The sequence below is a fragment of the Dipodomys spectabilis genome, unplaced genomic scaffold, assembly GCF_019054845.1.
Source record: "Dipodomys spectabilis isolate Male_0828 unplaced genomic scaffold, ASM1905484v1 ptg000532l, whole genome shotgun sequence".
Taxonomy (NCBI): domain Eukaryota; kingdom Metazoa; phylum Chordata; class Mammalia; order Rodentia; family Heteromyidae; genus Dipodomys; species Dipodomys spectabilis.
In genome coordinates this window covers 2,150,054-2,176,021 of record NW_024871209.1, presented here as the reverse complement: position 1 = coordinate 2,176,021, position 25,968 = coordinate 2,150,054, and positions in this window count along the sequence as shown.

The following is a 25,968-nucleotide window of genomic DNA, read 5'->3' as shown; positions in this document are numbered from 1 at the left end:
TATGTATGATGTAAGGTATGATTTGAGACTTTTTTCTTTAGGAAGCTATTCAGGCTTTCTATTATCATTACTGAAAGCACTTTTAACTCTCAGATCTACTGTCCCAGTGCCTTGACTGAAGTGTGCTGACTAAAGCCCCTGACACTGTGTATCTGGGCTTCATCTGTGGATAAATTCACTTATGTTTGTGTTAATAATACTGTTTAATTACTGTGACTTCGTAGGAAGTCTTAACTTATAAGTTCTCTTAAATTATTCTTTTTCAAGATAGATTTCAGTTTCAATTTGTCAATTTCTATTTTTAAAAAATCCACAGAACTTTTTTATTGGAATTACATGGAAGCTACAGATTATTTTAAAGAGGACTGATGCGTCTGTATTGGGTCTTCTATCCCAAAGACATTTTAAATGCATGCATGTGTGTATCTATCTATATACTTACTTACATACAAAGGCATATATCATATGTTATATGTGGCATACATTGTGTAATGTATATTTTATAACGTGTATTATATATATGAACATATATACAATGATAGTTAGGCATTTTCACTCCTCTTGTCCATATTTACTGGTTTTCAGAATAGGGGTTTCACCAAGATATTTTATATCATTCAGCACTGGCTTAAATGAAGTTGAATTTAATTTTTAAATTTTTTAAATGCCCTTTTCCCCAAGTGTTTATTGCACAAGTATGGGCATGCATTCGTTATTGATACTGTGTTCTAAGACCTTCTCTACTTCACTGGCCAGGGCTCAGAGGTCATGGGGTTCACTTTGTATGTACACAAGCAGGTCATCAAAAGAACATTTGCTTCCATGAAAATATTTGTCTTCAATCTTTCATTTTTCTTACCCTAATGACTTAGACAGCATTTCTGTTATGAATATCCTTTAGCATTCATTTCACATAGTGGAAAATTGATAGTGATAAATTTCCACAGTTTTTGTTTATCTCAAAATTATCATTTGTTCTACTGCTTTTTAAGCAGGTTTTATTCTCTTGATATTTAACTGTACCATCCAAGTTCTTTTTTTTCCTTCTCTGCCTTCTACCCCACTTCATTGCTGCTGAGAATTTAGCCATCACCATTATTAATATCTCAATATGCCTTGATGTGTCTTTACTTCGCCTGGCTGATTTCAGAAATTGCCCTTTATCTTGACATTTAGTCATTTGACAACAATATGTTGTGATGTTATTTTATGGGCATTGATTTGCTTGAGAACTCACTGAGATTCTACAATACTTCAGAGAGAATTTGCACATCTCAAATGTTTACTTTTTCAAGCAGAGGTTGGAAATGGGGACAGGAAGGAATGGAAATCATTGCAGGCTGGAGGGATATTGTACATATTCACAGTCGTTGCTTGGGAAGGGAATAAGCATTCAGGCACCTCATTGCCAGTGTCTTTAGGTCTAGCCTCTGCTCCAGGTCCAAAGAGATCCTTCTGTTCTCTGTTTTCAAGTTTCTATACGAAAATTCTCTTTTTGAGCTATCCTGACTACTCCCAAAGCATGCAACCAAGGGAATTTGCAAAGCAGGAGAAATCTAGTGAACATTTATGTACAACATGTTGCTTTTCGAGACATTCCTCCCCCCCTTTGCAATACCTGCCTGTCCTACCTTCCTTTTATATTTCTGATAGGTAAAAGCATCTACTTCTCCATTCAGCTGTTTGTGCCTCCAGAAGCTGTCAGGAACCGGCACTATTTTACAACGAATGATCCATAGCCAACAGGAGCCTAGGCACGCATGTGCTGCCCATAACACTATGGTGCTTACCAAATAATCCTGTGCCATTTCCACTGCCAGCCCTGTGTTCCTTTGCCAGAAGCTTTGAATAACCACAATGCCAATCTTCTAGAAGCTCTCCTCAGAGTTAACCAAATCAGATCTGCCCAGAAGTTACTATATACTGCTCAGCTTTAAGAGGTCCTTGTTAGACTCTTTTTGTGCTATTTCTGATTATTCAAATCTTAAAGAAAAGTTTTGTTTTCCTTCTTCTCTCTTCTTGAGAGAAAAGAAACACAAGCTCCTCTCCAGAGCATGCCCTGAACAGCCTACTGCTTCTGAGAATCTCTGGCCTTCTTCCTGTGTCTTCCTCTTCTGAAACTTGAAACTGTTGATTTAAGTATTGGGTTCAACATTCATTATTTCACTGTACATATATCAAAGAATTGTGGCTTCTTGGAAGAAGAAGAGACTACAGAAATCAAGATTGTTCTGGGTTTGAGGAAATCTATAGCAAACTACTGCGCATTTCATACAAAGTCACACAGGAATTGAGCAGCAAAACAGGAAGTAGATCTAGGCTTTCTTTTTTCTTTCTTTTTTTTTTTTTTTTTTTTTTGGTTGGTCATGGGGCTTGAACTCTGGGCCTGGGCACTGTCCCTTAGCTCTTCAGCTCAAGGCTAGTGCTCTACAGTGCCACTTCTGGCTTTTTCTATTTATGTGGTGCTGAGGAATCGAACCCAGGGCCTCATGCATGCAAGGCAAGAGCTCTACCACTAAGCTATCTTCCCAGCCCCAATCTAGGCTTTCTTGATACCCAAGTAATGCTCTCTATGCACAGCAAATAAATATTGGTTTGTAATCTATAAGTAAAATAAAAAGTTATTAAAGAGGCTGAAGACAATGGGTACATTGTTCAATAAATATTTTGACTATTACATACTAGAAATGTTCTGGGGGAAAAAAACAAGGAACAAAATAGAAAACCATTTTCTCATGTGTGGAACTTACATTTTCACAGGTGAGACAGGAGTAAAGATGATTGTATGTAGGATGTGTTAACTATTATGGTGAACAAGCACACAGAGAAAGTAGGTAAGGAATCAAGAGGGGTAACAGGAATGACAGTCTACCTAAGGAGGTTGAACAGGCAAAGCTGTGCAGTGTCTGAGCAATGTTGGACACATTACACTCCTTGCAAGGGAAGATCTTCCAGTCACTGCCGACTTGTTTGTCAGGGACCTCCTCTCGAAGGGCATCCGTGAGGACAGCCATATGCTGCATTCTGATCAACTGTACTCTCCTGGTTAGAAATGTTTTGCTTATTCCTGTTTCTGTCTCCCTCACTGTTCTTTATGAAATTCAGAGATTATTCCTATACTCAGCATTAAATCATCCACACCGAGAGTAGTTACTGACCCATAATCACCTTTAGGTACTTGCTCAATGAATGGATAATAGATGGAAAAGAGGTAAGAGAAATAGAGCATGTAGGTATTGTTGGTAATCCCTAAAATGGTGCCTTCCTCCTTTCCATTCTTCCCTCCCTCCCTCCTTCCTTCCTTGCTTTTCTTCCACCCTTCACTTTATCTGCATGCGCCATCACATGACAAGAGAGTGCAGTTTTCACCTCCTCTATTCTGGGCAGAGCTTTGTAACTCACTTGATGAAGAGAGTATGGCAGAAGTGGTGGGTGGGGTCTGAACCTGTGGGCCAAGAAGGCCAGCGGGATCTTGTTTCATCTCTCAGAACACCTGACCTAGAAAAGGCTGCTGTCATGTTGAAGCTAAGCGTGGAGAGTCTACGTGGAAGAAGAATCCAACCCAGCCTGGGTCCACACAGCAGATTCCAGGCCCAATGGCCATCTGTTTGCTACCACATAAGAGAACTACTGAGCTGAGCCCAGTCGCACACCTCCATGGGAGATCTCCGTCAATCATTAAATTTGGGGCATTCTGTTATACCATAATGGAAACCTGGAATGTCGGAAAAATAAAGTAGCCATTGTTGCTTGAAGTATTCAACAGCCATAAGAAATAGAAAGGTTAGTGATGAATGGGCCATTTTGTGGATGAAAAGGATGAATATTTTAGGAGCTCATCAATAGTCATTAAGATAGGATTTGAATCTGGACCTAAAAAAGTGATTTAAAAAATTTAACTATTTATTTTTATTGTAAAGATGCTGTACAGAGGGGTTAGAGTTACATGAGCAAGGTAGTAAGTCCATTTCCTATTGAGCATTGTTTCTTCCTCCTCTGTTTTTCCCCTACCTTCCCTTTCCGCCCACTTCCTCCTCCCCCTTCTCCCCTCCCCCCTGCACCACAAAATTGTAAAGTTTGTTTTCAACATAGTGTCTTATATATCTCATTGTTACAATGGGTCATCCGGTATTTCAAGACACTAAAAGAGGATGGAATAAAAATGAAAAAGATCTATAACTTTCATGTGTACAGTTGTTTCTCTATTTTTCATAACTTTACTGGAGTCCAATCAAGGAAGCCAAAAATGTATAATCCAATCTTCCAGGGTTGTACATGAACTATAACTGAAAATAAGATAATCATAAGTAATATAATATAAAATTAATATAAACTCCTCCATGCCTGGAATAGTGATAGTCTCTACCCTTCCACTCTTCTTGGCGCCTGGGGATATGCCCTAAAACTCTTAGGTCCTCCTAACTGCATTTTTGGTTTTGATGGAGCCACTTGGCGACTAACAAGAGGTTCAACAGAGCAAAAAGTTCAAAGTTACTTCCTGTTAATTAGCCCAGGCACATTTGAGGGTCCCAGTTGAGCAATCCATTTCATGTGCAGTATCACCAATTAAGACAACTCTATCTGAAATTTCTGGAACCACAACTTCGAACTCAGTGGCAAGATGCACCAAGCTACCATAAGGTCAAGATGAGTTTTCTTTATTGGGTCCCCCAAGACAACACTTTAAAATCATCTACTAGATAAAAAATGACAATTTATATACTTTACAAAAATTAATATGCTAGGTCTTAAATACTTAGCCATTTATATGTATGTTATATACTAAACAAAGAATCATTAAATTCTTTCTTTCAACTTTCAACTTCTCTTCTTATATTTTAAAATAAATTATCTGTGGTAGGCTGCCCTTCTCTTCTGGTCCAAATATTCATGTTGATATGTTGGATTGAAGCCCCATTGTACAAGTACTTACAGGTAATTATTAAGTGTCCAAAAAAACAGATGTATGTTGGATTGCTGACCAAAGGATCCATTTTACTCTAAATGCCTACAGTGTAAGGGCTGCTTCCAAAGGTGAGTGGACTGCTTTCCTGCTCAAACTATATCAAAGACACACTGCCCATAATGTCTGCTATACCAAAAATCTCTTAGGCAGAAAATTCTTCATTACTCAAGGATTGAAAGAAGTGACGGAGCCAAGAGACAGGGCTGATAGGTAAAGACAGACAATCCACAGATTCCAATTCAGGACATTTCACTTTAAAACCTAATCCAAATATCAACACACACACACACACACACACACACACACACACACACACACAGAGTTATCCTGAAAGTATATGCAGATGAAATTATTAGTACATCTGTTTCCTAATCTAAATATCAACACATACACACACACACACACACACACACACACACACACACACACACACATAGTTATCTTGAAAGTATATGCAAATGAAATTATTAGTACATCTGTTTCCTAATGCCACAGTAGCCAATTACCATGAGTCAGGTAGATTCAGAGGGTAGAGGTCTAAGTCCATTGCAGTAAGGCTACATGCTTTCTGGAATCTCTGGGGAGAACTGATTTCCTTGACTTTTCCAGCCTCTGGAAGGCACTTGAATTTCTTGGTCGATGGTTCCCTGTCTTCATCTTCAAAGCTCACTGATCAAACCTTTATTTCTGTTTCCACAACTCTTTTATATTGACTGCCTTCCTTTTTCCCTTCTTTGATTACTTTGAACTCATCACCTAAATTGTCCAGGTTAATTTCTCTGTCTCAAGATCCTTAACTTAATCGCCTCTTCAGAGTACCTTTTGCCATGTAACTTATTGACAGGTTATGGAGATTCTTAGCATGCGGACATCCTTGGAGGGTCATTATTAGCTTACCAATAGCTTCTTATTGATTGATAATGGCAGGTACATTGTAAGTGCTTTGCTTTTATTGTATGCTGGCAGAGTTCAGAGTCTCTATAAACAATGACAGGTCATGATCTCTTCCTGGCTGGATGCCCACCAGCATTAGACAGAAACTTTACTCCAATGATAACACAACAACATGCTCAGGGAGATAATGGGGAAGTCAATGTAAATGACAACAGGAGATTGTAGTCTTTTATTGATTGTCTCATTTCCAAACAGCCAGAGGGCTGGCCCTAAAGGCTCTCTAAGGGCAGCATCTATACAAACAAAATGTCTATAGGGCTCACTAGAACAGGATGATCTGGTGAGAGAAACTGATCATAGAGATAGAGAAAAAGAATTTGTCTATAAAAATCAAGTAGCAGAAGATATGAAACCAACTCAGATGCCCCTCAGTAGATGAATGGATCAAGAAAATGTGATATATATATGTGTATACGCACACACACATACACACACACACACACAATGGAATTCTATGCCTCTATCAGAAAGAATGACATTGTCCCATTTGTTAGGAAATAGAAAGACTTGGAAAAAATTATATTAAGTGAAGTAAGCCAGGCCCAAACAAACATAGGTTCTATGGTTTCCCTTATTTGCAATAACTAGTATATATGTTTGGGACAAACAGAAAAGGTCAAAAGCTATGTACATAGGACCAGGTAAGATAATGTTAACCGAAATGAACTCCAAGATAGGGACACAAGTGTTTTTTTTCTTTCTTTCTGTTGTTTCTAACGTATTTATAATGTACCATGTGATTTTTTTGTTTCTTTGTATGTTCCTCCCCCATGTTTTCACTGTATTTGATGTTGGTGCCCTGCATCTTGTCTATACATTTCTCTAGCTTGAGGAGGGAAAGGGAAAAAACAAAATGCTTAAAGAGGGATACAGGTTGACTCATTGTAACAATGAGAGGTACAAGATACTATGTTTAAAAATGAACTTTACAATTTAGGCAGGGAGAGGGAAGGAGAGGCGGAAGTGGGGAGTGTAGTTGTGGAGGTAGGAGGGAAGAGAGGGTAGGGGAAAAACAAAGGAGGAGGTAATAATGCTTGATAGGAAATGTACTCATGACCTTGCTCATGTAACTGTAACCCCACTGTACAGTCTTTTTACAATAAATAACATAGTTTTTAAAAAGTCAAGTCGCGGGGAAAGTTAAGGGTGACTCCAAATACTTTTTTTTTTACTTTTCCAACCACAGGAATGCAATACCCACCTAACCAGCTCTATAAATTGCTTAACTATCCTGCACCTCAGTTTCTTCAGATGTGAAATGGAAATGAGAGTACCTTCGTAAAGATTGCCACAGGGCTGAATAGCATGTCATTTAGGAAGACAGTTTGACTCAATACCCCTCATAGAGCTCAAAACTACCATTCCTGGCTCAATCTCATATCCAGGCTGCTTCTCAGAGAGGTGTGCCACTTCTGTCTGTGTTTCGAAGAGCTTTCCTATTTCCTTTCTGGAAGATGGAATAATAAATATTTCTTTCACAAGCTCTCTAAAATAATTGTAGTAAAGGTCATATAATTTATAAGAGGTCACCATGCAAATGTTATGGCATATGGAAGCCACTTGCATTCCTTGGCCTATGCATAACTCATGTTTTATGGGACACACAAAAGACAGGTTCTACAAATCTGAGGCATGGCAGTTTAATGGAAGTGTTCTGAAAAAGGCCTTCCCAGTGGATGAGTGACTAGGCCTATTTGTACTCTTGGGAAGTCTGAGTCTCCAGTGGCCTCCTTAATCCATACTAAGTTCGCACTAGACTTTGTACTTCTTCCTGTGGAATTCAACCTTCCATGCTCATCTTGTCTTCTACCCTGCGCGCCTAAGTTGTGCATAAATGCTTCTGTTTTCCGGTAACTCAGTCACTTGCAGTGTGATGTGTGAAGCTGTAGAGACCCTGTCAGGAAAGGAACTGCGGCTGGCATTTGGAAACCCACCAGAGGTAGGGAACACTGGAGAAAAAGACTAGCCTCTCCTCCAGGAGTTAAAAGCATAAAACTAGAACCAATTAAGTCTGAACTCAAACCTCTGTTTTTGCCGTACACTGTATGAAGTCAAATTACTTATACTCTCTAAACAATTTCCTTCTGAGGAAAGAGTGTGACTTTAATTCCCACCTTTCGGAATCATTGGAAAGATTAAATAAAATAGTGAAATTATATAATAGCTCGTCCACTTAAATGATGATATGGTGGTTATGATTGTTGTTATTATTTTATTGTTATTAACATTATTATCATTGCCAGTGTTAGAATAACAAAACAGTCTACACACGTAAGTGCCTAATAAATATTTACTGAGTCTACATTTATATATAATGAAATTCTATTAAAAAAAACTCCAAAAGACATTAACTTGAATTTTTCCCTATTTGTATTTTTCTACCACACTACTGAAAATGACAGAAAGTTACAAACATTATTGAAAATAATTCCTCAAACGTCAGGCACGCATTTTAATATATGGTAACAGAATCACTTTGCTTTCTAGCTCTCCCCAGAAAATAAACTAATTAGAAGGAAGGAAAGAAACATGAAAAGAAAAATATATTCTTCAAGCAGGACATGAAAAGAGAGCTATTCTTCAAATATTTATAGGGTTCTGGCCCCAGAGTTTTCCACATTTTCATTCAATTCAACAGCCTGGGGAAGCGGGGAAGCGCCATGCAGTGGGATAAAAAACCAGCAGAGGGGAAAACCAGCCAGGGCAGCGGATGCTGCTGCGCTCACCTGGGAGGGGCGAAGGCGTCCTCTGCTCCTCTCTCCAAGGAGGGTGCAGCAGACAGTGCGAGGGAGAGGATGAAAAATGATAGGGTTCTGAGGTTGGAAGGCATGGAAGGAACAAAGACTTTGAGATGTGCAGAGGAGATTGGTGGGTGGTGCTTAGGTCAAAAGCACAGAACTCCCATGCAAGAAGAAAGTACCAGGAGTCAGACAATTGAGTGTTAGCCCACAAACTCAGGAGAGGCCCTGTGAAATCGACCAGCAGGCTGATGTCATGAATATGACTAGGAGCCAGTGTCTTTGTGTGCTCAAATGGCAGGCCCTAGAGATCACACAAAGAGGGACAGATGAGTCTGCTCTGGGTCAGTCAGCAGTAGAGAGGGACATAATCTGGTACAGATATGACCTTGAGGGGAGCCCCTGGGTCTCAGAGGCCCTGGGAGGTCTCTCCTGTGCTCTGACCTCTTCTCCTCTAGGGCTCCCATGGGAACAGGGGGACAGCTGGGCGGAAGATTTCTTTGATCTGGGATCTATCTTTGACTTGAGAACAGTGTAAGGTGAGCCCTAGAGAAGCAGCACAGAACTGGCGGCTTTAAGGAGGTTAGGTAACATCTAACTTGTTTCCTAAGTTATCCAGACTGGTAACACAGGTAATATGAAAAAGCTGAGATTCAAGCAGAAGTAAAGGAGAACAGAGCAAAAGCAAATGAAGTCAAATACATTTGAAGCAGAACACTGTGTCCTTGAATATTTTTTGTTTATTTGTTTGTTTTATTTTTATTTCAATGGACCAGTTTTGGGAGCCGTTTTATGTTCAGAGAGAAAGTCAGTGGAAAGTACAGAGTTCCCACAGACCTGCATAACAAAGTCACAGGATCTCCCCTGCTGAGAACATTCTACACTTGACTAGTATATTGTTTACAATCAAATAAACTAAACAGGTACATCATTGTCATCCAAACCCATAGTTTGCATTAGGGTTTACTCTCAGTATTGTACATTCTATGGGTTTTGACAAATGTGTAATGGCATATACTTATCATCATACATTCAAGCACAATAGTATTACTACCTAAAATCCTATGTCTTTCCTCTTCTCAATATTCTCTGGTAATCACCACTCTAGTAAGCAGTATGGAGGATCCTTAAAAGACTAAACATAGAGCTTCCCTATGACCCATCAATCCTACTCCAGAGTATTTATCCAATAGAACACAAACCAGGCCACACTAAAGCCACCAGTACAACCATGTTCATTGTAGAATTGTTTATCATAGCCAAGATATGCCATCAACCCAGATGCCCCTCAATGGACAAATGGATCAAAAAAATGTGAGTTATAGATAGATAGATAGGTAGATAGATAGATAGATAGATAGATAGATGTTTTATATATATATATATAAAACTATATAGTGGAATCATATATAATATGTAATTATTATATAATATATATAATGGAATTCTAATCTTCCATCAGAAAGAATGATACTGTACCATTCATATGAAATAGAAAGACTTGTAAAAAATTGCATTAAGTGTCCTTGAATCTTAATGGCAGTCTTTATCCTAAAGATAAGGCTTCAGTAGCTCTATAAAAAGGAGAGGGAAGTGATGCCATTGGATATATTGTTAAACTAACTTGGATTCTGCCCAAGGTTCTGCTATTTCTTTTTCGTAATGTTTGTATTATCTTTAAGTAGTTGTACAAAGGACTTGCCATTCACCAAATCAATTTATGAATACAGTGCATCTTGATCAATGTCGCCCTTTTCAACTTTCTCACCCACCCCTCCTGACTCATCCTTTACCTTGTTTAATTTGAGTTCATGCACTGAATTTTTTGCAACTTAACAAAGCATCTTTTTTTAAAAAAAGATTATGTTCCTGAGCTCATTTGCTCAAGACTAGAGCTTTATCAGTTTGAGCCATGGTGCCACTTCTAGTTTTCTAGTGGTTAATTGGAGATAAGAATCTCAAGGGCTGTCTTTGAACCATGCTCCTTAGACGTCAGTTCCCTGAGTAGTTAGGGTTACAGGTATGAGCCATCAGTGCCTGGCTACAATGCATCCTGATCTATGTAACCAGTTAAACATCTCACCCCCCCCCCCTTTGACCTACCCCTTCCCTTATTCTCCTCAATTCTGTGGCATATACAATGAATTCTTGACTGCATTCTCCTCCTTTCCCCCTTCAGCCATTTCTTTTTTTTAATTAGTAAATTTTTTTATTATGAAAGTACCATACCGTGGTGGAGGGACATACAAAGCAACAAAAAAAAATCACCTTATAAATATATTAGTAACAATAGCAAGAAAGAAAATCCATTTGAGTCCTTATCTTGGGGTTCATTTCACCTAACATTAACTTATTTGACCTTTTCTGCTTAACTCAGACATATACTAGGGAAATCATGGGACCTATGTTTCTTTGGGCCTGACTTACTTCACTTAATATAATTTTTTCCAAATCTTTCCATTTCCTAACAAATGGGGCAATGTCATTCTTTCTGATGGAGGCATAGAATTCCATTGTGTATATATACCACATTTTCTTGATCCATTCATCTACTGAGGGGCATCTGGGTTGGTTCCATATCTTAGCTATGGTAAATAATGCTGCAATAAACATAGTTGTGCTGGTAGCTTTAGTATGGTCTTGTTTGTGACCATTTGGGTAAATGCCCAAAAGTGGGATTGTTGGGTCATAGGGGAGCTCTATGTGGAGTCTTTTGAGGAATCTCCATACTGCTTTCCAAAGTGGTTGAACAAGTTTACAATCCCAACAACAATTTCTGCCATTCCTTCCCAGCCCCTCTGTCATTTCTTATATCCTTTGGTTGAAGTCGCCTTAGAGAAGGCATAGATCATTCCCACAAGCTTTTATTTTTAATTATTTTAATAACATTACAATTTGTATACATAGTAAAGTTCACTAAGTCTTGGTAAATATATTTATCCAAATTATCAGTACCTCCCACCACATTTTAGCTTGTTTCCAATCCCCAAATACACCATCCCACCACCCTCCCCCCATGCTTCCTCTCAGGTGTTATCCAGGAACACAGGTCTGATTTCTACCCAGTAGATACACATATAGACATGTTGTTTTGTCTGTTAGGGTAACCTTCTTTTGCTCATAATCATTTTTATGTTTATCCATGTCATTAAATGAATCCACTTCCTTATCTACGTTTATAAGTATTTTGTTACACATTTTTTCTTCTGAATTTATTCTCTTATTTTGCAGTTGACATTTGAGATTTTCCTGTTTGGGATTGCTGATAAAAAAGCTTAAAGGAATATTTGTATACAAGCCTTTTTGTGGACATCTGTTATCTTTACTCTGGGTAACTATCTAGCTGTAGATTTTCTGGATTGTAACATGTGTATAATTAGCTTTATCTGTTAACCCCCACCCCCATCCAGTCCCCCAGTGACTGTAGTTTACCTTCTCTTCAGTGCTGCAATACCATTCAGGTGACTGTACAATCTCACCCAAGTGTAACATTGTCCTTCATTTAAAATTCATAACCATTTAATAAACATTAAATAGTTTCTTCCTCTGGTTTTAATGTTCATATTTTTATGACAAATGAGGCTGAAAGCATTTTAATGAGCATATAGGTTGTTCAGATGTATTTGATCATCGTATTTACTCAAATTGAACTGTTTATACTTTATTATTGAATTGTATACACTCTTTATATATTCTAGATATGTTTTTCCCATTTTTAATGTATTGCAAGCATTGCCTGCAGTTCTTTACTTACTTTTGCACATTCTTAATGGGAGCTTTTAACCAGATTTGTTTTTAATTTTACTTAAGTCCGGTGTATTGCTTTTACTATTTTTGTTACTTTCTGTAACATAAAATTACCCAATCCCTCAAATTTTCCAATCTTTTCTTCTAAGATCATTATCATTTTAATTTTGTGCTTGTGTTAAGATGTTTCTTAAATGTCATGAGTACAAGGAGATAAGACCTGAGCTTCATTTATTGCTTGCTATATTCAAAGAGCTCATTTTTCTGAATGTAATTTTTTTTGGTTGTTCATGGGGCTTGAACTCTGGGCCTGGGTGCTGTCCCTCAGCTCTTTAGCTCAAGGCGAGCACTCTACCACTTGAGCCACAGTGCCACTCAAAGAGCTAGTTTTTCTAACAGAATTTGTTCAGTTTTTATTTTGCTTATTAATTTGCTTCACTGACTTTGTTGGAAATCAGTTTTATATCCGTAAGAAATATTTCATGAGAATCTTTGTTGTACCAGAGATTTGAAAGCAGCAACTTTTATCCAAGAAATAATGCAAAGCCTTCCTATATTGAGCTTGGCACTTCTAGAGAAGTAAATTTCATCTCTTTTACCAAGAAAATCTGATTTATATATGGGTAGTATCACCTGGATTAAAATTTAGGAGGAAAGCCTGGCACCAGTGACTTATGCCTGTCATCCTAGCTACTCAGGAGGCTGAATCTGAGGATCCTTGTTCAAAGCCAGCTAGGGTAGGAAAGTCTGTGAGACTCTTATCTCCAATTAACCACCAGAAAATGGGAAGTGGTGCTGTGGCTCAAGTGGTAGAGGGCTAACCTTGAGCTGAAGAGCTGAGGGGCAGTGCCCAGACCCAAAGTTCAAGCCCCACAACCAACACACATACATCACACACACACACACACACACACACACACACACACACACACACAACTTAGGGGGAAAATCATAAACAATTTTAGAAGCAATATATAGGTTATATTTAAAGGAGCAGGAATTAGAAAGACATTTAACTTATATTAGTAACAATGGCAGGCACCAGAAAAATAGAGAAATTCTTTTGAAATTCTGAGAGAACAAAGTATTTTTGAACCTAGTACTCTATGTTCAGTAAATTAAGTACAAGAGAGGTTAATGATATTTTCAGCCAAGGAAGACTTCAAGAATGTTACCTTCCCTTTCTCTCTCATACAAAAGCTACTAAGGGATGTGCCTAGCAAAACAAGAACTAAAATAAGATACAGAATGTCTAGAGAATACAATGCCTTTGGGTATAAAAACATGGAGAGTGCAAAGATAACTCTAGGAAAATTGTTAAAAGTAAATTAAAGCCACCATCTGTGTAACAGAGTCAGAAGTTAATCAGTAAAAATGGGAGGAAGCCAGAAGTTTCTAAGATGCATAGTAACAAATGCAATATACATGCCAAAAGGCTTTATAGTTTGAGAGAAGACATAAAACATGCACACATGCATGCACGCATGTGCACAGACACACACACACACACACACACACACACACACACACACATACATACACACACACAGTAATTGCAAGCACATCAAAAATGACCCCCAAGCTATAGGACATCGTGTGGGAGGAAAATTATTACCATTGCCAACTAAGTGGTCCAACCAAGGCCCAGCATGGCAGTTTTCATCCATCCCAGCTCCTTTGAAGACAAAGGCAGAATCATGGTTTGAGGTTATCCCAGTCAAAGTCAGCATGAGACCCTATCTAAAACATGAAGGGAAAGTAAAAGAGCTGGGGCATTGCTCAAGTTATAGAGCACTTATCCAGCCAGCTTGAAGCACTGACTCCTGAAAACTACTACCAGAAAAGCAAAATAAATAACCCAACCATCAATAAATATTTATATACTTATAATTTAGTGTTAAATAATGATCTACAATAATACACATTTTTTAAAACTAGATAGAACATTAGAAAGTATTCTGGTGGTAGAGTGAAGGAAAGCAGTTATAAAGCAAAATTAAAGCCTCACTTTTCCATTTTTAGAACATATAACAAAATGTTTAAAATTACCAAAACAAAAGAACATATAACAAAACGTTTAAAATTACCAAAAATTGAATTTTTACATGTAAACATGAAGATGCAGTTGGTTGAGGTTGTTCTTGGGAAGAATAAAAGGATCTGGAATCAGACAGGTTTTTTTTTTATAACAGTACTTGTGAAATGTTCTTACTCCTTATATAGTAAATTAAAATATTTTAAAGAAAACCGTTTTTTGGTGCCAGTACTGGCACTTGAACTCAGGGTCTAGGTGTGGTTCCTCAGTTTTGTTTGTTTTGCTCATAGCTACTATTCTTCCATTTGAGCCAGAGTGCCATTTTCAGTTTTTTGGTGGTTAATGACAAATGAGTCTCATGGTCTTTCCTGCCCATGCTGGCTTTGAACCACAGACTTCAGATCTTAACTTCCAGAGTATTCTGAAATTCCTCTGAATTTGATCTTTAGATCTTAGCCTCTTGAGTAGCTAGGATTACAAGCATGAGCCACCAAGACCCAGCTAGGAAACTCTTTTTTTCATTGATCAGGAAACATTATACTCATGATCTGATTTATGGAATTATAACCTTTTTGTACAACTGTATAATAACAACAACAATAATATTAATGCCAGTCACCTTACTAGCAAATGGATCTTAATAAAGAGGAAGTCAAATTTAGAAGGAAGGAAGGGAGGGAGGAAGGAAGGAAGGAAGGAAGGAAGGAAGGAAGGAAGGAAGGAAGGAAGGAAGGAAGGAAAAGAGGGGGCAGGAGGAAGTCATGGAGGGAGGGAGGGAAGGAAGGATCCTGAAGGCACTTCATGGACAGCTTTTTGGCATTTCTTTGTGTCTCAGTTTCTTCTTCTGTAAAATGAAGACAAACCTACTTGACACTTTTTTTTGTGCCAGTGCTGGGGCTTGAACTCAGGGCCTTGGCACTTTCCTTGAACAATTTTTCTCAAGGCTAGTGCTTTACCACTTGAGATACAGCTCTACTTCTGGCTTTTTGGTGGTTGATGGGAGATAAGAGTTTTACATACTTTCCTGCCTAGGCTGGCTTAGGCTTACAGGCATGAACAACTTGCACGTGGTCCACTAGACATTTCCATAAAAATGGACTGCTAGCTCCTTGCTAGAACACAGGCAGCAAGGGCATTGGTAAAGTATTCCTCACTGATGATCCAATGGAAACCAGGGGTTTCTTCTCAGCAGTCCTGAGCCTACCAGTGACTAACTATGGGCTGGAACCACAAACACATGTGGCCTCTGTCCTGAGTTCACAAGGAACCGGGGAAATCATTGCAAAATTCCCTGGCCTGATTTGGAACATTATGAGCAGGAGATAACACTGTCCACCGCATACAAAACCTTTGGACTGGGCCTGCCTCTTGGCAGGCATTCAGAAACGGTGCTCTCTCTCTCCCTCTCTCTCTCTCCTTTCCCTCTCTCCCTCTCCCTCTCTCTCTCTCTCTTTTTCTCTCCCCCTATGCGAGTCAGTTTCATCTCTGATATAAAATTATCTTGGCACATTACAGAGTCAGACAGTTAAAATAAAGTAAAAAAAAAAAAAAACAGACTCCAGACACTGAATTGAATCCAGCTTCAATTGTACAAACTACAAACAGCTGGTTACTGAGTGACTGGCTTGTGCCCAGCACCCCCGGATGCTGTGAGGAACAGAAGATTTTGCCGGAAGAGGTCATGTTGACAGACGGCATCAATGCAAAGACAGTTCAGAGGGAAAGAACATGAGGGATGGAGGATACGTGGCAGTATTTCTAGTTCTACACCCCTATGACAGAGTAAGAAACTAAAGGTTTGTGAGGCTGAGACTTGCTCCAATCCAGGAAGACTCACCTGGAGATAGGAACTTTATGGATTTGTATCTTTTGAAGCAGTTCTGTCAATCAAATAGGGCCTGGAAGTTTAGTATTTGAAATGTAGACTAGCAGGAGATGTACCTACAGCAGGATTCAGGGACACAGGGTCCATAGAACCTGCTGAAAACCACCATCCCACAGACCAAAAACCAAGGCTCCCAAAGATGAAGGAGGCAGCCATCTTTGTGGAGTTCTGTGTCCAAGAATGGAAAAATAACCTCAGAACTTACTGCGACTTGTGAATAGGGTTTGAGGAGGGTTTCAGTATGCAGTCTTGATAAGGATTAAGTAAGAATCAGGATCAAGCACAATGGGTGTAAGCAACAATGGAAGGAATTTTAGGTGAAGGGCTCAGACTCTTAAGGCTCAAACTCTGTTGCTGCTTTCCACTGAAAGGCAATGGCTTCAGTAGGAAGTTCCTCTAATGAACAGCCCAACTATTTTCTTTTATAGAACAATCTTTAGAAAAGGATATAACTGGAGCCGGGCACCGGTGGCTCGTGCCTGTAATCCTAGCTTCTCAGGAGGCTGAGATCTGAGGATCACAGTTCAAAGCCAGCCCAGGCAGGAAAGTCCTTGAGACTCTTATCTCCAAAAAACCACTAGAAAACTGGAAGTGCCTCTGTGGCTTAAAAGGTAGAGTGCTCGCCTTGAGCTGAAGAGTGCAGGGAACAGCATCCAAGCCCAGAGTTCAAGCCCCACAACCAACAAAAAAAGAAAATGTGTACAACGGACACAATGGAATAGCAAAGTCAACATAATACAGACAATGAAGTGTGTGTGAGTATGAAGTAGACTACTACCAAAGACTTGGCACTTTTAGAACAGAGACAGAAGCCACCCTCATCCTGATTCGGTCCTTTCCCTAGTCAATCCCTCATGAAGCAGATGCCCTGAATAAGGGCTCCCAATCTGTTCTCCACGAAGACTGCATAGTCTCTTTGGACACGTGTTGTTTCCTTTTACATAGCTTTTCCTTAGTTTTTCCCCTTTGCTGGTGTTTGATTAGTGACAAAACATCACTAATGTATTCCCTTCCAATGCTTGTTCTCTTGCACTGTTTACAACAACCACCTCACATCGCCTCTTCTGTGTACCTACTGAGGGGTGAAGGGAGGCAGAGGAAGCATAGAATGAAGAAGAAAAAGGAAGAGATGGGAGCAAGTAGGCAAGCTTTCTGGTGTCTCTTCTATTTAGGGTACTAATCTTACCGTGAAGGTGGTATTCTTACAATCACATCTATTCCTAAGTATCTCCAAAGGCCCAGTTCTCAATATCATCATAAGAATAGGTGAGAGCCCAAAACATCAACCCTATAATTACACCCAGTTCCAAAACATGAGTCTCTCTGCTGAAGAACATGACCTTTTTCAGCATTTCTCTATTTGCTGTTGACAATGAAGAATGCCCAGTAAAAAAAGAATTATGCTTGAAAATAGAGATTAAATTTTCCACAAGACATTCAAAGCCTGTATACAAAGTAAATTGTTTCATCTTGGTGTGACAATCCTGAATGGGGAAAACTGGCTCTGTCACTTACAACTTCACAACTGTGAATAAGTGATTTAATCTTGCTGAACTTCAGTGTCTTTATTATCCATGTATTTTAATGAGGGTAAAATGCTCATCTGGTAAAGTCTTCATCAGGATTAGAGGTTAATATATAATGTGCTAAATATTTGGCATGCTGTCCATTTATTGTAGATCGTCTTCTCATTATTTTTACTTTATTTGGCTGGGCATCTGCCTTCTGTCCCTTCATGTAAATACTTCTAAAGGTAATTATTGCTGCATTGCTATATAAAGTTCCCATATGTACGTGAAACACAGCACATGAAGAAAAAGGACAGAAGGGAAGGAAGAGGGAGGAGGAAGAAGATCTCAGATTTACTCAGGGTTGGCTATGAAATGAGGCACTGTTGTTAGAATGCTTCCAATCCTGGCACATTTACCAGACTCATTATCATTCTTGCTTTGTAGATAAGGAAGGGGAAGCCCACTAGGAAGTCATTCATACCGTGTCAGTGTGTGTGTGTGTGTGTGTGTGTGTGTGTGTCTGTCTGTCTGTCTGTCTGTCTATTATACCTGTTCACTCTAACAACTTTCCAGGGGTAAGGATTGCTGTCCCACCTTTGGACTGAGTAAATAATGGACAGAGATTAGTACATGTAACTCAAGCTTACAGACCCAGCCAGTGCGTGAACTTGTAGGATTTTGTCATTTTGTAATGTATGTTCTTGTTCTCCTTTGTTCCATGAGGCAAAGAAAGGAAACATTATTTAATAAAGAAAAAGGAGTTTGGAGAAAAGAGCCTTGCTGGCCTCAGAAGGCCATGGCGGTGTTTCCTTGTCACAGTTCTTGTTCCCAAGGGACAGAAGGAGCTTCCAGAAAGAGGGGCTTCGGGGCAGGAGAAGTAGGCATCTATGTCTCTGCTTGTTCAGCTGGCCCACAGGTAATGCAGCTCTCCAAGCTGCCAAGAATCATGTTCGGCTTTGGGTCATATCTTGGATATGACAGTGGTGACTCTGAGCCTGGTGAGACGCTGTTCCCATTGAAAATCCATGCGAGATGGGTGAGACACTAACCCTGAGCAGCTAACAGGGGAGGTGCCAGACCCCGCCTCATCTCAGGTGTCCTCCAGACAGCACTGAAGTGTTCCTCTCCATGGTTTGCATCGTGCTCATCACAGGTATCCCGCAAGCACTGCTGCTGCAGCAGTAACTTCCTTACTTACAGGTATTGACAGTATTGCTGAGTGTGGATAAACATTTTCGTGAGTGCTGTGCACTTCATAAATTACAGAGAAAACACTTAGTTCCCCAGGGACAACAAATACGATTTGCTGAATGGACCCAAAATTAACCATGGGCCCAACATGTAAGATAGGACACTTTTGAAATTAGATCTAAGGCACTGCAGCAAGCAAGGAAGATGTGCTAGTATATGAAAGGATATAGCTATATACACCACGAGGGAGGGGGGAATCAAGATTGGAGTTAGGTCTCTCAGCATTAGGCAGCATTGTCTAGATTGGTGGAGAACAGCGAGGAGAAGATGCTTCTTGGAGGAAGACCCAAGGATAGACTGGCTAGGGAGATGGAGAGAAATGTAGTTAAGAATAGCTCCTGCTGTTTCTGTCATGGATGAACGAATGCAACAATGATACTCACTAGACATTATGTTGGAAATGAACTATACAACTCGGGGGAGGGCGGGGAAAGGGGAGTAAGGAGGGGCAAATGGGAGAAAATGAGGGAGGGGGTAAGAGTGCTTAAAGAAATGTACTTATTACCTTACTTATGTAACTATGACCCCCTGCTCATCATCTTCACAATAAAGAGATAGATAGATAGATAGATAGATAGATAGATAGATAGATAGATAGATAGATAGATAGATAGATAGATAGATGGATGGATAGATAGATAGATGGATAGATAGATAGATAGCTTCAAAGGCATTTGCCTTCAGCCAGCAGGTAAACAGAGATGCTTTTCAGAAAATTAATAGAGGGGTAGGTTTGAGGATATATGAGGAAGGGGTTCAGCATTGGAAGGGAGTGTTTGATTTGAGATTCCTTTAGATATCCAAGAAGAGCCAACTTAGTGGTCAGAATATCCTTAGGCTCAGGGGGGTTTTGGCAGCTGGGTATACAAAGTGAGGAATCATTGGGTTATTGGTGACATTTAAATTTATAGGTCCACGTGAGATTGCCAAAGGGAGAGTGCAAATAAACAAGGGAGGAGTGAGGACCATGCTCTGGGCCCTAGCAGCTGAGACCTGTGAGGAGAACAAGGATTTCCACTGAGGCTGCATCAGCACACAAATACACACACAAGTTGAGGGGGGAAATTCTTACTTAAAAAGCGGCTTTACTTCCATTTGTGAAAATGCTCAGGGCCATGTAAAAGAAGAGAATGAGCAAGGGACAGAGAGGAAATATGCAGAGAATGGGTGCCAAGGGGAATCTCAGTCATGGAGGACCTCATGGCATCTCATGCCAGATTCTAAGTTTTAGAATCATTAGAAGATACAATGATGGGAGGGGAAATTCCCTGTTCTCTCTCTGTGTCTCTCTGTGTCTCTGTGTCTCTTTGTATCTCTCTTTTATCTCTCTCTCCCCAACTACACACATGGGTGTACACACACACACACACATACATACATACACCTGCAAGCAAAAGGCCATATCAGACAGCATCAGACTTTGTGGCCATCAAAGACCTTGCATGAGCTTTGAGGAGCTTATACAGAGTCTCAAGATCAAAGTGGCAAAGAGTTAGGAGCAACAAGGACTGTATCAGTGAGTGAGATCAGTGAGTGAGTTCCAGCCCATACTCCAAATGTATCAATATTTTGGATCATTATCAGAGAAGTGTGAGTTGAGCCCCCAAAAGTGATAAATATACCAAAAAAAACCTTCAACAAAGAGCAGACAAATGTGGACGATGGACCAGTGGGTTTTGAAAACAAAGAACTGAGTAAAACAAGGTATCCTCTCAGAGGGGCTCACTCACATGGTCTCAGAGGGTAAATGGTTTCAATATGGTGCCTTGAACACCAGAAGTGACTGTAAATTCAGCAGAGCACTTCAGCATGAAAAACTAGTCCTTCTGAAGGGGTAAAAAGTTAACTTGTACTTCTAAAGAAATGAATGTTAATATTTGAATGAAGCAAGAGTGTAAATAGTCAAATGAAACCATAGTGTAAAATTCTTCACTCATATATTTTCTTCTTCCATTAAATGTGTTCTAAATCTGTGAAGCTTTCACAATTTCTGAAACACGGGCAGTTTTTTAATTTATTTTTGAGCCATGATTTTATTAATTATTAATTATATATAAGCCATTATATAATATATATAGTACATTATATATATATACATCTATGTACCAACTGAGCAAGCCATCTGCAATTCCATGGATGGCTTGTCTCATCTCTAGGCCCCTGAGGGTAGGTGGAAAGCCCCCATCACCCAGCTAGGTACCAGGATGGGAGAACAAGGTAGCATCATCTAGACCTGGTCTCCCTACTTCTATTACTATGTACAAACTACTGAAAGCATTATTCCTTGAGATAGTATTTTTACTAACTCACTCATGCAGCCCACACTAGGAGATACAGGGGTGAGTAAGGTTGTGACCATTTAGTATGGAACCAGCGTATTAACCCTATGCTTTGTGGACTTTAGCTCCTTGATTTTGTTCAACAATACCTTGGATCCTTCCTTGAATTTCTCATTCCCAACACACCTGACTCTCAGAGTGCTCTTCCCGCCATGGTTACCAATGTCTGAACACACCACTTATCAACACCTTAAGTCCAGAATTCCTCCTTTCATCACTGCCGTCGATGGCTTCCTTCCCTAGATATAAGCAAACCCAACAAACTTCTCTTTTTACCTGCACATACAATTTTTCACCCCATCATTTTTTCTGTATTTCTTTTCTTTTAATGCTGCAGAGCACACGAATTTATCTAAAGTAAGGTTGACAGTCCTTCCATGCTACCAGAATAGCTTTCCTCCTTCCGTGTGCACATGAATTCTCTAAGCATACTAAAAAAAATAGAGATTCTAATTTGCAAGTATAGAGGGAGCTTGAAATCCTGGAATTGGTGCTGATGCAGCTGGTTCAAGGACATGCTTGGAACAGTGACGTTCCAGGGGTCCTTAATTGCGCTACCATTTATTGCAATGTGTCAGAATAGAGCCCTGAGCCCTGCAGATTCAAAAATATGATATGTTAGCATCTTCTGCAAAAGAAACTTGTTCTTCTTTTGGAGTATGAGTCACATGGACCACATTCATGCAAGTAAAGTGCCCAGGATGCTGAGAGGAAAGACAATCATCTACACTGCGAAGCAAGCGCCACCAGGACCAAAGTCCTGACAATCCATATGGCCAACCATTGCACCATGGGCTGAGGAGTAATTGTGGCAGCAGCAAATAGTCTTTAAAATGGGGTTGGGATAAAAGCACAGAACAAGGGGACATAGGCTGAATAGGAACAACACATCTCACAACTGCCCATTCAAATCTGCTGGTGAGTCTGGATCCCTTCCCCCTCCCTGCCTCTCTGATTTTGTGACTGACAAACCTCTGGACAAGAAACAGATGCTTTCTTCACATCATTAGGACAGTAGAGATTTTTTACCTGGGATATTTGCTCAACCATAGTCATGTGACTGATTACTATATGCAGTCTAGACATTAATACTGAAAACTAACAATGACAACAGCACTAACCTTAGTGAATATCTGTTATAAACCAAGACCAGTTGACAGACTTTATACTCCTAACCTTTCAATAAGGCAGATATTGCAATTATCCCATGCTAGGAATGAAAAAGGAGAAGCAGAGAATGATTTACTATCTTCCAGAATCAAGATTCTCACCTACATAGCCTGGATTCCAAGACTGAGCTATTAACAAAATCCAGCTGAGGATACTGAGCCATTGTAGGCCTATAGTGATATACAGTGACACAAGGAGGAGGACCTGGAGGAGGAGAAGGAAGAAGAGGAGGAGAAAGAGAGGAGGAAGAGAAGAGAAGGAGGAAGGAGGAGGAAGAGGAGGAGAAGGAAGAAGAGGAGGAGGAGGAGAAAGAGAGGAGGAAGAGAAGAGAAGGAGGAAGGAGGAGGAAGAGGAAAAGGAAGAAGGGGAGAGGAAACGAAGGAGGGAGGAAAAAGAAGGAAGGGAGGGAGGAAAGAGGAAGGAAGAGAAAGAGAGGAAGGGAAGGACAGGGAGGAAGGAGGAGGAGAAGAAGGAGGATGAGGAGGAAGAGAGATGGAGGAGGAGGAGGAAGAAGAAGAGAAGGAGAAGAAGAAGGTGGGTTTTTTTTTAACCTTAAAATTACAGTCAGAAAGCAACAGTACTTGTGTATTTGGACTTGGATCGCTGGATAATAATTTGTAGACAAAGATATAGATAGAAAGAATCCTAGTTCATGAGGTCAGTCAGTGATACCACTGTGCAAAGAGTTGGGTGTGACAAAGCTTCTTTCTTAAACATCGCTTTGTGAGACAGAGCCACAGCTCCTTTGCTTAAGCCACTTTACATTAGCATCCCAACAAGTGGAAAAGGAAATCCACTGAGTCCTGTAAAACTCGGGCCCTGGAGGACAACGTAGAAGTTCAGACACAGCTGGACCCTGGCCATCACCACCACATCCGCAGGCACCCAGGAGAAATAACATTCTGAAGTTTAGGCGAGGCACACGTGCACAATTAATTAGCAATATGTAGAAATCATATGTAAGAACTGCACTGTTCATCACAGATGATGTTATCTCTACACCATTAACAAACAGAACTTGGCTGGCAAGCCTCCATTTAGCCCCTCTGAGAACATCCAGCTCCCATAATCCTCCAAAGGGATGTACATTATTAAGAAGTGAAGCGAGAAAAGAAAAAGAAAGAAAAAAAAAACCTCTGAAAAGGAATTGAAGAAGTGAGAAAGATTAAAAAACAAAAAGGATCTCTCTTACATGAAAGGCGACAGACAGTAGCTAGCAGAAGGATCCATTTGCGTAACACAACCTCAACAGAAATGAAGAGGGTAAGAGACAGTTGTTGCGTGGCTCACAGTCAGCAGGTACTTATACAAGGTGTGTCGGGATACAATGCAGTCTGCCTGAGTGTAGAAGTTCAAGAAAATCTGTTCCGGAATGTGGTATTTGACCATGTTCTCTGTCCCTGCACTTAGCAGTCAATGGATGTCCCAACGAAGGAGTCCCCTAGCTGGCCCTGGGTGTGTCTTAGGCAAAATGAGGACACAATGCCCGTTACTCAGTTCTTAGGAAAGTTAAGCATAATAACAAAGGCAAAGGCTACAAAGCAGGCTCTTGAAGTTCTCCCTCTGTACCCCTTACCAAAATATCAAAAATTTATAAAACTCCTCCTCATATTGGAACATTCAGTATGGAGTCTTAGAGGATGATGAATTCTATTAATATTTGTCTCTCAAATAAAAGAACAATTGAGGGGGGGGAGTGAAGATTGCACCTAGCCAAATCCATTTTAAATGGATGACAGTGGAGCAGTAAATAATGAAGAAGAATGTAGACAGATTCAAAAAGAGACTTGGGGCATTTTGCTGCTAATAGGTGCCACAGACAGTTCATTACTGATAAATGCAGAATAATGATGTCCTTAATGAGTCTTTTCACGCACAAATTCATCATAAAACAAGAGAATGAGGTAAAACAGAAAGTCTTTGAATAGCATTTAAGGCAGCAGGGAAAGGCAAGCATAATTTCACATCCCGAAGAAAAGAGCTACAGGTTAAAAAAAAAAAAAGATAAAACCTTTTGTGGATTTCTTCATCCTATCCCAACTCTACACCTTTGCTTCTAATCGTTCAGAGGCTTTACAGTGAAGTTCTGAGCTACCTATGCATCATTTGACCTTGAGCTGTTTCTTGAACTCTGACTTTCCCACTGGTCTACAAAAGATCGTGGGACTTTTTCGAAGTGTCTCACACGTGGTGGATGCTATGGATCGAGTAATCCAGATGTCCAAATGTGGCCCACCAGTGTCTCTATGCCTGCTGGAATTGACTAAAATCAACCCATCAGATCGGCATAGGGACAGTGGAGCTGCCCAGAGTGGGCTTGTTCCAAATTACATCCTGAATCTTGTTCATCACCTAGACTGCCCTCATTCTTATCAGACCACCATCACCCTACAGGTAGCCTCATCAGCCACTTCCCAGACCCGCCTCTGACTCTGTGCCTGCCCACCTTATAGTCCAATAGTCCACCCTGCCCCCTCCAGCCAATGGGAACTCTTGTAAAACACAAGTGAGACTATAAATGATGACCTTCCCGTGCAGGCCCACCGTATTTGACTAAAATCTTCACCTCAGTGTTTATGATCCTCCATGAGGCCTGCTACGTGTCTCCAACCTTATCTCATTGTTCTCGCTCAGGCCCTTGCACAAACCTAACACGAACCCTAACTCACTCTGCCTCCTTATTCCAGACCACAGAAGGTGGTCCCCCTGTGGATCCTCATCAGTGAGCTTGTCTTCATTAGGCAGTTCCACTCCCTCCCCATTCCTGTGTCTGTGTACACCTGGCTTTATTGCGGTGGAGGCCTCAACGACTCTCCCACCCCAGAGAAGCCTACTTGCCATCCCATATCCATCTCCCAGGGTGCTCTCTGCCTCAGGATCCAGAGAGACATGTGTGCAGGTATGCATGCTTGGCTCAAGCTTCCCATTTTCTACCACGATCTAGTGGACCTGCATGTTTACTACGGACATTATTTGCTTCTCTCTTTCCATCTAAGAGCACAGAATAGTTGCTTAATAAATACTATGAGACAAAACAGACTACACGACAACGTGTCATTGGGAAATGGGAGAACTAGAAGAGGAGGTCGTGCTTGGTACAGGGACATCTCAGAGGTCTCCACAGAACGACTGTGGTATGGAAGTGGGGTGCGTGTTCATGATGGGGAACCGCCGCTGGAAATGGACCTTGATGTCCAATCCTACAGTGTTGTCTTCTCGAAGGTTTGTGGTTTCATGTCACATCCAAGGGGGTTAAGAGTAAAAAATCCAGCACAGAACCATCAGGTACAGAGCTCCAGATAAACAAGCAGGGGGCTTGTGGAGGAGTACTCTCTTGCTCCTCCACCATTATACATTCTTCTAGAACCAGAC